This window comes from Lissotriton vulgaris, chromosome 9 (genome assembly GCF_964263255.1).
Source record: "Lissotriton vulgaris chromosome 9, aLisVul1.2, whole genome shotgun sequence".
Lineage (NCBI taxonomy): Eukaryota > Metazoa > Chordata > Amphibia > Caudata > Salamandridae > Lissotriton > Lissotriton vulgaris.
In genome coordinates, this window is record NC_141697.1 from 447,120,511 (window position 1) to 447,132,944 (window position 12,434).

Sequence of the window (12,434 nt, forward strand, 5' to 3'; positions counted from 1 at the left end):
TGTTCCTGGGGAGAGTACGTGTACAGATCACGTGAGTGTCTGGATGTGGTAGGGATTCGGAAGAGTCCTACAGAAGGGCATCCATTTTGTTGGATATAGTGGCCTCACACACTCTTTCAGGTGTCATGCTTCATCATTGGCAATGCTCCTCGTTGGGTTGGGGGTGCAATACCCAACGGGCAACACCTCAAAGAGGGGCTCTTTGGCGGAGATCTTCTTATCCAACTGCCGTTTGGGTGAAGTGTGGGTGTAGGGCCAGGTAGGTGTAGAAGAAATGGTGAGTTAAAATGAGGCTAAGGGTACCAGGAGCAAGTTTTATTCTGGGGGTCCCCTGCTTCAATTAAAAGAAGAGACTAGTCTGTACTCGATGGAAAGTTATGTTTCCTAATTCGAGACTAGACTAGTAAGTGTAGAGAGTGGTCGACATGTTTCTCGCAGATGTGCAGTGACTAGCGATTCATCAGGACCTAAGTAAGAAATAAATCTGTCTACAAAAATTGATCTACCTTAGTATCAACTAGTCATTTCAGATTATAGAATGATCGGGAATGATATACCTGTGTTGCGCTAAATCTTGCCTAGATTGGGAGACAAAGGAAGCAAATCACAACAGGTATAGAAGTAACATACAGACATGAGTGACGTTGTACACACAGAGTGACATACTAGTGAAGGTGCAGCTAGCATGTGAGTAAAAACAATACTGGGTATTATCTTCAGCGAGCACGGTGAGTGGCATGCCCCTGTGGAAAGTACAGTAAAAAACATTAGCAGCAGAATTCTTGTGGGTGTCGAGGGACACCTAACTCACCTAATGGTCAAGTTTATATACAACAACAGTACCCGGCGGGTAGTACATCGGGAAAGTGACCTTTGTAGTTCAGGCTAGGTATGATAAAAAAGAGAGAGAACAGTATTCATGATGTAACATATGGCTATTCATCACCCTCACGTGACTAACAATCCAGCCTGGAATTGCGCTGGGGGAGGTGTGGGATGTACATAGGCTCTTCACATGTATTATGAGAGTTCACACGTGCAAGGAGGCTAAGTAGGGCAATGTGGAGGAGAGGTTCCTAAGTCTCTCATGTCTTGGTCTAAATGTGGATTCTGCAAAATGGCAAGTAACCATAGTACCCAACCCTTTAGCACGTTGTTAATGGTGCAACACGAGCAGAGAGGTCGAGTGGGGTATTATGAAGATTAAAATGATGCAGGTAAACTGCCCCGTGTTGTAAAACCTCATATCAGTATAGGCAAAGGAAGGACCCCGGTGTTAGGGCAGGAAAAAAGTGGACCGTAGTTTGCCAACTCATCAGTAAATGTAAAAACAATATAAACAGGTCCCAGGCTGTTGTATACGGGCTAGCGTGCATCTGTGCGCATAACAAATATCTATAACATAACATAACATAACATCTGGATGGGCGGTGTATTGCCCGGTAGTGTAGCACGCGGGGTGCTGGTACAAAGCCCTAGGACCCACTGTCAACCAAGGACAGCCGGTGTGGCGCTTGCTATCAAAAGTTGTGGCCGATTAACCGACTCAAAGTGCAGCATTCCACTCAAAGTGTGGTTGCGCTCCTAGATCGCTGTGAGTGTGACATATGGTAATACGTGATACAGGCGCTGGACGGGCTACCATGATAACGACCCTTGTGTTATGCGGACGTTGCTTTCAGATAGTATTGCGTATAGCGTTTATTTAAACATGTGCAGGTCGCAGGGCTATGGCCCAAGGTTGTGCCTTGCAAGAAATGCGGTGACAACTGTCCATGTTAACAGAAAGACTGTAGGCAAATCACAGAAAGGGCCCAACTGTGTGAGGGACCAGAAAGCCTATGTGTGCTCATGCCCGCCCCTTCCAAGCACCTTCTAAATAACGTATTTCAAACAAGAAAATACCTGTCATTTAGGCGCGCGCAGTCACTTACTTCTAAGCTCCAGTCTCCAAATAATGTAGCCTACCCCTCTCCGCGGGGTCCGGGTAGTGATCCTCTGGCCGGCAGACATGTGTTCTAATCAGAAAAGGGGCGTCACCTGACTACGGGGACTGCCGGAAACAACGCAGTGCAGAGGGTCACGTGATTAAGTGAAGTCAAGCTGGTGGCCATCATGTAGTGGTGTGACGGAGCGGTCCCAGTTATCTTTATTGTTGACCAAACCACTTAATTGGACGTTACAGTAGGATGCGTCAGACGCGTGGTGGTTACTTATGTATTTGTAGAATTACAAACACTAATATTCATGCCCAGGGTTTCGTTTAGCAATTTCGCCCTTGTTAGTGTAGTGTATTGAATTCAGTCTCAGATGTCAATAAGGGCACTGGAAAGTACCTATTTCGGGGCTAAATCTAAAGGTTAATGACACAATGGGGAGAAGCCTAGTGGTCAGTACCTTGACCCGTTAAATGAGTACATTCAATAGTAAGGGTAATGCTGCTTTGGTACCCATCACCATGTCACCCTATCTGGGTGGTGCAGAGGCTCCTTTGGAAAGGCTGTGGAGTGTGTAAGAGCGAGTATGTATTAACCATTGTCCGCCCTTTTTGGTAGCTCATCGCACATCATGAGGACCAGGAGGATAGTAACGAGGCCTAATGCGGTCAACTCACAGAGTACTCCAAGGGATGTCCTTATTCAGCCCCGTACTGTCTGAGGCCAAGCGGTGTATCCTAATGAAGATAAAAAATCCCCCCCCCCCCTATTGGACAATGTCTTTGTTTGCATTAGTTCTTAGTTCTTAGTTTTGGAATTAGTCTTGCTTGTGCCAGAGCTGGTGTCTGCTAAATACGCTTCTGCTTCTTTGACATCCGTGAAAAAATAGGTGCGTCCCCCTTTTATTACCTTTAAGCGGGCTGGTTCTTGGAGAAAGGCCTGGCCTCCACTGGACTTAATTGGATCTATCAGGTTGCGTAGCAGCCATCTCCTGTCCATAGTTTCTTTACTAAGATCGGAGCGTACAAAGATTGAAATCTCACCAATTGTTACTGGGGTGTTAGGACGGGCTCTCTGTCAAATAGCCTGGCGTAGTAGGAAATTGCCAAAGAAGATCAAGAAAGGGCGTGGAAATTGGCCCCCTCTGTTTCTCTGTACCAGAGGAAGACGGTGTGCTCTCTGAATTTGTGAGTCCCAGTCCCAATCTGCTAAATCAGGAAATGCTTTCTGAAGCAGTCCCACTAAGTAGGCTCTTGGGTCGGATCCTTCTGCCCCCTCCGGTATGCCAAAAAGTCTTAAATTTGAGCGTCTCTGGCGATTCTCCAAATCTTCAACTTTTTGTTGCAGAGTCGCGAGCTGTGTTTCATGTTTGTCAGCTGAAGATGTTGTTTTGGCACTTTTTTCTTCTAGTTCAACTACCCTTTGTTGTAATTCCACAATGTCTTGTGAGACTCCTCCAAACTTAGCAGTCAGTTCTTGTAGGGATAATTGTACCTTACTATTATCTTCCCGAAACTGTAAATAGTGTTCCTGAGCCTCGGTCCGCTGATTGCTTAATAGTTGCAATATTATATCCAATGGAGAAGCATCAGTTGGTTCTTGTCTTGGGTTAGGTTCCTCTTAAGAGACGATTATGTGTCTGCTTGTCTCCAAAGTGGTGTGGGGAGATAAAGGTTCATAAGAGGGATCCACGAAAGATGAAGAAAGAGCGACAGTAGTTGTGGTAATTGCGGTTGTTGTGGCAGAGAAAGATGTTTGCAGTTCAAAGGTCTCTGCTTTTATTATTGGTATATCTTCATTGGAATCATGTGGCTCATGTAACATTGATAATATTCGCTCGGAGGGGTTATCCAATAGTGTGCTAGATGGCAGATTGGGTAATTCAGGCGAAGTAGTGGGGGAGCAAATATCCACGTTATTAGTGTCTTTTATGGTACTCTGTGCGATTTTACTAGATAGTAGTTCTGTAGGGCTTGCTCCTGATAGTCTTTGTGTCATATTTTTTACTAGGCCTTTTGCCTCAATCCATCTTCTTAATGGGCTTTTATCCTGTAGAGCCTTTATCGATATTTGACTATTATTGGTGATGGATCTATTTATTGATGTACCAGTCTTGACACATTTCTTTGTTCTGGATTTGTTTTTTTGTTTACGTCCTTTCTTTATTCTTATTTTTATTGCAGTGCCAGAGTTATCCTCTTTCTCTCCTGTCTCATCTTCTGTTTCTGCGTCATAGTCTTCAAAAGAACCTTGCTCAGTAAGATCCATTGGCCTTGTCGCCAATTCTGCCGTTACCCCATCATCCATTAGTTCAACTATAGGAGCCGTGGTTTCTAAGTCTGTATTAGTTGTTAGATCTGTTACACCACTGGTGTCCTCTCCAAAAGTATTTTGAGTACCCATATTCAAATTAGAGCTTGGTTTATTTGAGGTTTCTACCTCTTTTGAAGTGGTTGGCTCTTTAGTTGCTGGCCCCTCATAACAGCTCTCCCCCACAGTTACAAGCCTCAATGTTGTATTAATATCTTGAGCCCCAGTTGAAGTAGTTAGCTCCCCCTTTGCTGTTACCTGGGGTGTATTAATCAAGTCCCCCCCAGTTGCACATTCTTTTATCGTTGCTTTGTTTTTAGCTGCAGATTTGCTAGTCTTTTTCACATTCTCGCTTAAAGAAATATTAGGCAAACTCAGTACCTGCTTTGTGTTGCTGTCGTTCTCCTGTCGTCCTCCCTTCATGCTAGAGACAGCAGCCATCTCCGTGGATTCCGCAGTAGCTACAGGTTTTACTTTCCCCTTCTTCTCTCCCTCTTTGTCAGTGTTTGGGGCGACTGAGGCGGCTGAGGCAGCAGGGGCAGAGGCGCTTTCCCGTAAGGTGTTTTCCGGCGTATCCGAGGTCTGTAAGATCAAGGGTGCCGCCAGTGTTACTGTTGTCAGGTTGGGCGGGCCTGGTAGGTTTGGCGGGTTTGACAGGTTTGGTGGGTTTAGCGATACTTGCACAGGCGGGGGAGGGCGGGTTGCCGTATTTGCCGTATTTGCTGTTGGATGTTTACTATTTCTTGTAACCCTCGGGGGATTTTTCGGAGACATTTTTCCTCGTCTCCAAAAACTTGATGCTTGTCGGGTTAGATGGGTAAGACCCGACAAGCCGAGCCCCGAGCCAGTGAGCAGACCGTAGAGTGTCCGCCGGAAAAGTTCAGCAGTAGCGGAAAAATAGAGCATCCGTGCAGGGGTACCGTCACCAGGATTATCGGCGCTTTCACTTCTCAAAGGTAGTATCAGCTTCTCCTCTGTTTCTGTTTCTTTTACCCCCGAATGAATTACCGCATCTCACATGCAATTCTGTGAAGAGTGGCGAGGGGCTCCGGGCGAGCTGCTAGTGCAGATCCTCACTCCGCCATCTAGGATCAGCTTCGTCGATCGGACTACAGGGCCAATCGGTGTATCCACCTTTATGCTTTAAAGAACAAATTCTGTTTGGATGTACTGGGGCTAGCTTCCAAGACCAACCACTTCACAGAGTCAGCTGTGTGGTTTATTTCTATGAAGTGCCTACACATCTTAGTGTTGTTTATCTTGCAACAAAAGTTGCTACGGTGCTCAGAAATGCGTGTTTTTATAGGGCGAGTAGTCATCTCCACATATTGTAGTCCATAGGGGCATAACAAAAGGTAGACAAAATTGGATGTATTGCAGTTTGTATGTCCCTTCAGTTCCCACGTGAAGGACTGGGTTAGTTGGATTGTCTTGTGTATGGACGTGAAGGGACAAACGCTACACATCCCACAGGGATAGTGACCCTTCACTGGGGGTAGTTGCCAAAGTGTGGTTTGTGACCCAGCTACCTGTTTCTTGGGTCTTGTCTGGCTCAATATGTCCTTTATATTCATTGATCTTTTGAATGCGAACCGAGATGGTTTAAGGGCAAGATTGCCCGTGTTGAGGATCTGCCAGTGGAGCTTGAGGATCTTCTTCACTTCGTTGGAGGCTGGTGTGAACGTAGTGACACATGTCATTGGTTCATTCTCTGTGAGGTTTTGTACCTTCCGTTTAAGGAGACCTCCCCTGTGGTTGTTCTGAGCTCTCTTCTGGGCTCTAGCTATTTCTCTGCTGGGGTAGCCCCTGTCGGTCAGATTTCTAGACAAGATAGTAGACTGGGTTTTATAGTCAGCAAGGCTGCTGCAATTGTGCCTGGCTCTCAAAAACTGCCCAAACGGCAGATTGGCCCGCAACGCTTTAGGATGATGGCTAGTGAAATGGAGGAGACTGTTCCGATCTGTAGTTTTTCTGAACATGGTGGTGCTCAGTCGTCCATCCGTGATCATGATCGTCAGGTCTAGGAATGAGATCTGTGAAGAGGAGGCCGTCATGGTAAAGTTCAGTTATGGATTAAGTGAATTGATCCATCCAAATAATTTGTTGAAGGATTCCCTACTGCCAACCCAGAAAATCTGGATATCGTCAATGAACCTTCCCCACAGTTTGATGTTAGTGTGGTAGGGGTTGGTCCGTTGGTGAATGTGTTTACCCTCGAAGTTGGCCATGTACAGACATGCCACACTAGGGGCAAATCTGCTCCCCATCAAGGTGCCCTGTGTTTGATGGTAGTACTGTCCCTTGAACTCAAAGTAGTTCTCGGTTAGTGCTTGTGTCGTACATTCCATTATGAAAGCTGGAGGTGTTGGTGATGTCCACGGTCTAGCGTTGAGGATCTCCTCAATCACCCCTAGTGTGGCCCTCTGTGGGATGTTGGTGTAGAGGGCCTCCACGTCAAGGGTGATTAGAAAGTCAATCTGGGTACTGTCCTCAAAGTCATCCAGTAGGCGTAGGACATCAGTGGTGTCCTGAATATAGGAAGGGATGTGCTTAACCAAGGGCTGGAGAAAGTGGTCACATAATTTTGATAATGGTTCTAGCACTGAATCTATCCCCGAAATTATTGGGCGCCCTGGTACCGGTGTTGTCTCCTTGTGTATTTTGGGGAGGACATAGAAGTAAGGAATCCTGGGTTCTTTCTTCACCAGGAACTCAGCTTCCTTCTTACTGATCCAGTCCGGGCATTCAGCTGATTCAACCAGAACTGAAATGGTGCGTTTTAGGCGTTCTGTGGGGTTAGAAGGAATAGGTGTGTAGTATCGTCTATCTCCCAGTTGTCTGAGACATTCTGTGTCGTAATCAGTGGTGTTCATCAGGACTGTAGCACCCCCCTTATCTGCCTGCTTGATTGTTATTGAAGGGTCGCTGGCTAGTAAGGCCAGTATCTGCATCTCTAACTTAGAGATGTTCTGATGGTTGTTGTGCCAGTGCAATGCCCTGATTTCCTTGAGTACTGCCTGTTCGTAAGTTAGGATCTCATTAGAGAACATCCCGCTATGGGCAGAGAAAGTGGATGCGTTGTGGAGGCCAGAGTCCTCAATAGTCTCTCTAGGTCTCCCCTCAAAGAAAGCCTTGAGTCTAATCTTGCGAAAAAACTTTTGTAGTTCGCACATTTGCTGAAAATAGTCATTTTTAGGGGTCGGGACAAAACCGAGTCCTTTCTGTAAAACCTTTTCCTCATCTAGTGTGAGCTGGCGTGAGGACAAATTCACCACCGGACTCACTTCCTGGCGGTTCTGCTCCTGGTGTCCATTCCCTGTGCCGGAGTTGCTTCCAATTGGACTCTCTTGTCTGGTATGTTTCCTCGCTTGCGCCCACACCCTCTGCCCCAACCTCTGTCTAAAAAAGGTTGGTTACCACCTTGTGGGGCAAATTGTGGCGGATACTGAGGGGCATAAGGTGGTAGTGTGTGTGGAAACTGGGGGTACTGCCAGAAACGTGGACCCTGGTAGGGAGGATGTGGATAAATATATATTCCACGTGTTTATCCTCGTCTTCCCCTGCGTTGTTGGGGCTGCCAGTCATCTCCACTAGAGTTACTGTCACTGTTGGACCCTCTTCTCGAAGAGGTAGCACTTGAGTCTGAGAGGTAGCCTGTGCCTGGGGGGACGTAGTCCTTCCTTCAGGTACGGGTAGACTTTTTCTTTAAAAATGTCTTTCTGTAGCTTCGTGACCTTTTGCTTCTTAAGGTACTTCTTATGTTCGGCTAGTTCTTTTTTCAGTTCAGCTAGTTTGGTTTTGAAACCCGGATTGGGGATGGCTCTCTTGAGTGCGCTCTCAGCAATTTGAATGCGGCTGAGTAGTTCATCAGCTAGACGTTTAGCTGTGTTGACTATCAGGATTAGAAGATTGTGCATGCACTGCCAGGATATTTGGGACCATTTGGTTTTAAATTGGCCATCTTCCCGGGATTTCCTTGGAAAGTTTTTCACAATAAGCCCTTTGGGTGCAATCTTGGCCTTGAAATATTCCGCCATGGGTGCCCCATGAAGGGTAATCCTCACCCATTCCCTTTGCAAGTCTGAGAGGGTCTGCCAGTCAGCTGAGTTGCTTCCCGTGGCAGTGTCATTCTCAAGACCAAGGATTGACGGTATTCTCAAAATAGCTGCTGCATCATCTTCCCCAAAACGGAGGCCTTGGCCATCCATCTTGTGGTGGCTAGGTAAAGCGGGGATGACAAATGAAAGATACAAAGTGAAAAGTAAAAAGAAAAAAGTGAAACCACCCAGTTGGGGATGGTAAAGTGGCCTTCTTGGGGATAGAAGGTGTCACGTGGGGGATAGAACTGATCTTACCCGCCGATAGGTAACTCCCACGGTGGTTAGCCGTGCTGAGGAACGTTTACAAACATTCCTCAGCACGACACTCTGGATGATGTCATCAGGGATGTCATCTGAGTACCTTTTACAAACATCATCATTAACTAGTTCTGTTATGAGAAGGTCCTATGGAATAAGACAGCATCTTACTTGTCACTCAACATTCATTATTTATGTGATTCAGTGTCAATGTCAAACCTGTAAAAAATCAATATGTAGGACAAACAGTGAATGACCTCCGTACACCAGTCAGAACCCACAAATAAGCAAAAATTAATACGAAACTTAACCAGCCGATAGTCAATCATTTTAACCTTATGGATCAGATTTAAAGATTTTCCTTGTGGAACAATTCTTGAAGAAGAACAACAACTGGACTCCACAGAAAGCTTCTGTATATACCATTTGAAGTCACTGCATCCAGATGGACTGAACATCACTGGAAATACCACCTGATTACTGCACATCTCAAGAGATTTCAGTACTGCATTGATTCCACATTCCAAATGGAATCTTCATTCATGATGCTTTGTAAAAATTGAGAAGTGTCACCTGTGCAGCCACTGGGCAAACCATCTTGTACTACCTGAGAAAGGCGGAAGCTGAAAACATTATAGTGGAAATATATTTTTGTTCTTTGGTGAATTCACCTGCTGTATAATAAGGTGGTATTGTCAGTGATGTTCAGTCTATCTGGATGCAGTGATTTTAAATGTTACATCCAGAGGTTTTGTCTGGAGTCCAGTACTTCTTCCTTTATTAATTGTTCCACAGGGAAAAATTCCAAATTTGATAGTAAATGAACCACAAGGTTAAAATTATTGGCTACAGGCTGGTCAAATGTCTTATTAATGGATCACTGAAATAATATAGACTGCCAAAATATCGACCTGCAAAAATATCGTTGACAAAATATCGACAGACAAAATATCGACTTTCTATCTACAAACAGGTAAGTACAAAAATATCGAGTACAAAATATCGTTAACAATAATATAGATGTAAAAAATATCGACTTTATTAAAAACAGTGTTAAATTAAATTAATATTCAATTTTAATGACTAAAATATACTTAAAAATACTTAAATTAAATTATAATAATTAAATAATAAATGAAAATAATAAAATAAAAATATTTACAATCTTATTTGTTGACCCTGAACCCTAAAATATACCCCTTTACCCAAAAACCCAAAACTGACCCTGAACCCTAAAAATACCCCTTTACCCAAAAACTAAAAACTGACCCTGAACCCTAAAAATGCCCCTTTACCCAAAAACTGAAAACTGACCCTGAACCCTAAAAATGCCCCTTTACCCAAAAACTGAAAACTGACCCTGAACCCTAAAAATGCCCCTTTACCCAAAAACTGAAAACTGACCTTGAACCCTAAAAATGCCCCTTTACCCAAAAAACTGAAAACTGACCCTGAACCCTAAAAATGCCCCTTTACCCAAAAACTGAAAACTGACCCTGAACCCTAAAAATGCCCCTTTACCCAAAAACTAAAAACTGACCCTGAACCCTAAAAATACTCCTTTACCCAAAAACTGAAAACTGACCGTGAACCCTAAAAATGCCCCTTTACCCAAAAACTGAAAACTGACCCTGAACCCTAAAAATGCCCCTTTACCCAAAAACTAAAAACTGACCCTGAACCCTAATAATACTCCTTTACCTAAAATTTATCAATATTATTTAATTACCAATTAATTATTAATTAACAATAACAATAAAGTAAATATATTAGCACATTAGCTGTAATTATTTAATTAATTAATATTATTTTTCCCAATTAATTACTTAACAATAACACAAAATTATATATATTAAAATGTACTCTAATTAATGTAATTAACTAATTACAATTAATCAATTACCAATTAATTACTAATTCAAAATATGTACACAATTATATTAATTAATTAACTAATTATTATTAATTATCAATTAATTATTAATTATAAATATTTACAAACATATATTAATTAATTAATTATTATTAAATTACTTCCCACCCTATTCCCCTATAAACCCACAACCCGCTACAGAATTACATAACGCAATTATTAAAAAAACAAATTCCATTTAATAAAATATTTTATTACATTAATACACACTTTTCACACATATTATTACATAAAAATACACTATAAAATATTATATATTATTAAAAATTCGATATTTTTGCTATCTATATTTTAAACAGTCGATATTACTTCACTTACCTGAAAAACGATATTTTTGTAGTCGATATTATGTCCAGTCGATATTTTGTCCAGTCTATATTTAAAACTCAATATTATGTCCAGTCGATATTTTGGAGTCGATATTTTGTCTGTTCATCCTTATTAATTATTACCATGTGCCCTCTTTCCCCCTGTGTACTTTGCTGTCCCCCCCAGGGGATGTTGTCCCATGGGCTAAAATCGACCTGGGAGGGGTGCAAGTGCCCCTCTCCCCCATGAAATGTTCCAGGAATAGCATCCCTGGGACTGAAAGTGTCCTGGGTCATGAGGGAGGGTGTCCCCAGGGCCAAAAATAGAATTGGGTGGGGGCTGTACACCCCCTTGGCATGGCCCTGGGGGATGGGATCCCCAGGCTTTAATTGACCCAGGAAGTGGCCATGTGCCCACCCCCCGAAATGTGGTAGGCCCTGTGCAAAAATCAGCATGGGGAGGTGGACCCATGACCCCCTGCCCCTAAAAAATGCACTTGGAGGTGGGGTCTGGGACCAAATGCTGTCGGGGAGGGGGCCTGTGTGTTTGCTGACTTTGGGTGGTTGGCCACATGCCTGCCCTTTTGACCAACCCAACTGTGCATGGCCAAAGGCGGTGTGCAATGTAGGTTTATTTGCATGTGTGGTGTTAAAGATTGCAGGCATCTGTTAGCATGAGCTGAAAGCCATTTTGTACTTGGCAGCCATTTTAGTTAGCCATGTGCTCACCATGTGCTGTTTCCCTCTTCCAGAGTCATGCTCAGAGGGGCCTAGCTAGTAGAATGCACCTGCTCCTAGTATAGAACTGTCAGGCTATTCTTACAAATGTGCTCAGTTTGAGCTCTCCTCCCACTTTGTTGAGCAAGCAAATCTTGTATACTCATATTAGTCATTTTGCATGCTGGTACATGCCAGGACCTCCCCTTGGTTTTTTGCTGACTAATGTAACTTAAGCATATATAAGGCCCCTCTTTTCTGTACTCCTTAGAATGCCTCCTACAGTTCATGAGGGTACTGTGTGACGTAGTCTCCCTCATCTGACGTGAATAAAAGATGTTTTTTATATTACAGCTTCTGTGCCAATCTCTTCTTTGTTGATTTAAAGAACCAGGTGTAACAGTGAGAACCCTGAGAAGGTTTCTATTTTCTACAGTGGGGTTGGCCGCAGGACCTGTCAAAGTCCTGGCCCTGTGGCCAATACCCAACCACGCACAGCCTAAGGCCATGTGCAGTGTGGGGTTCACTGTGTGAGAAGGTGGCCTGATATGCAGTGCTCACTGTTCTAGTGAACACTATGTATCAGTCCAGCAACCCTTATTGATGATTGGTTGTAAGTCAACCTTATAGACCAGCTATCCTAGTAGCGTGGATACGAGCAGTCTAAGGCTAAAGACTCGAGAGGGCGTGTTAAGCCAGGTGTTATACCACACATATACCCCTTGAACACCAAGTGAAAGGACACCACACAAGTGTTATGAAAATAAACAAGATATTTATTAAGAATCACAACAGCCCTGTACTCTTTATGAGGACAGGGTACTAAGCACAAAACAAAACCTTTACGAAAATACTTAAGTTAGCACAGTAT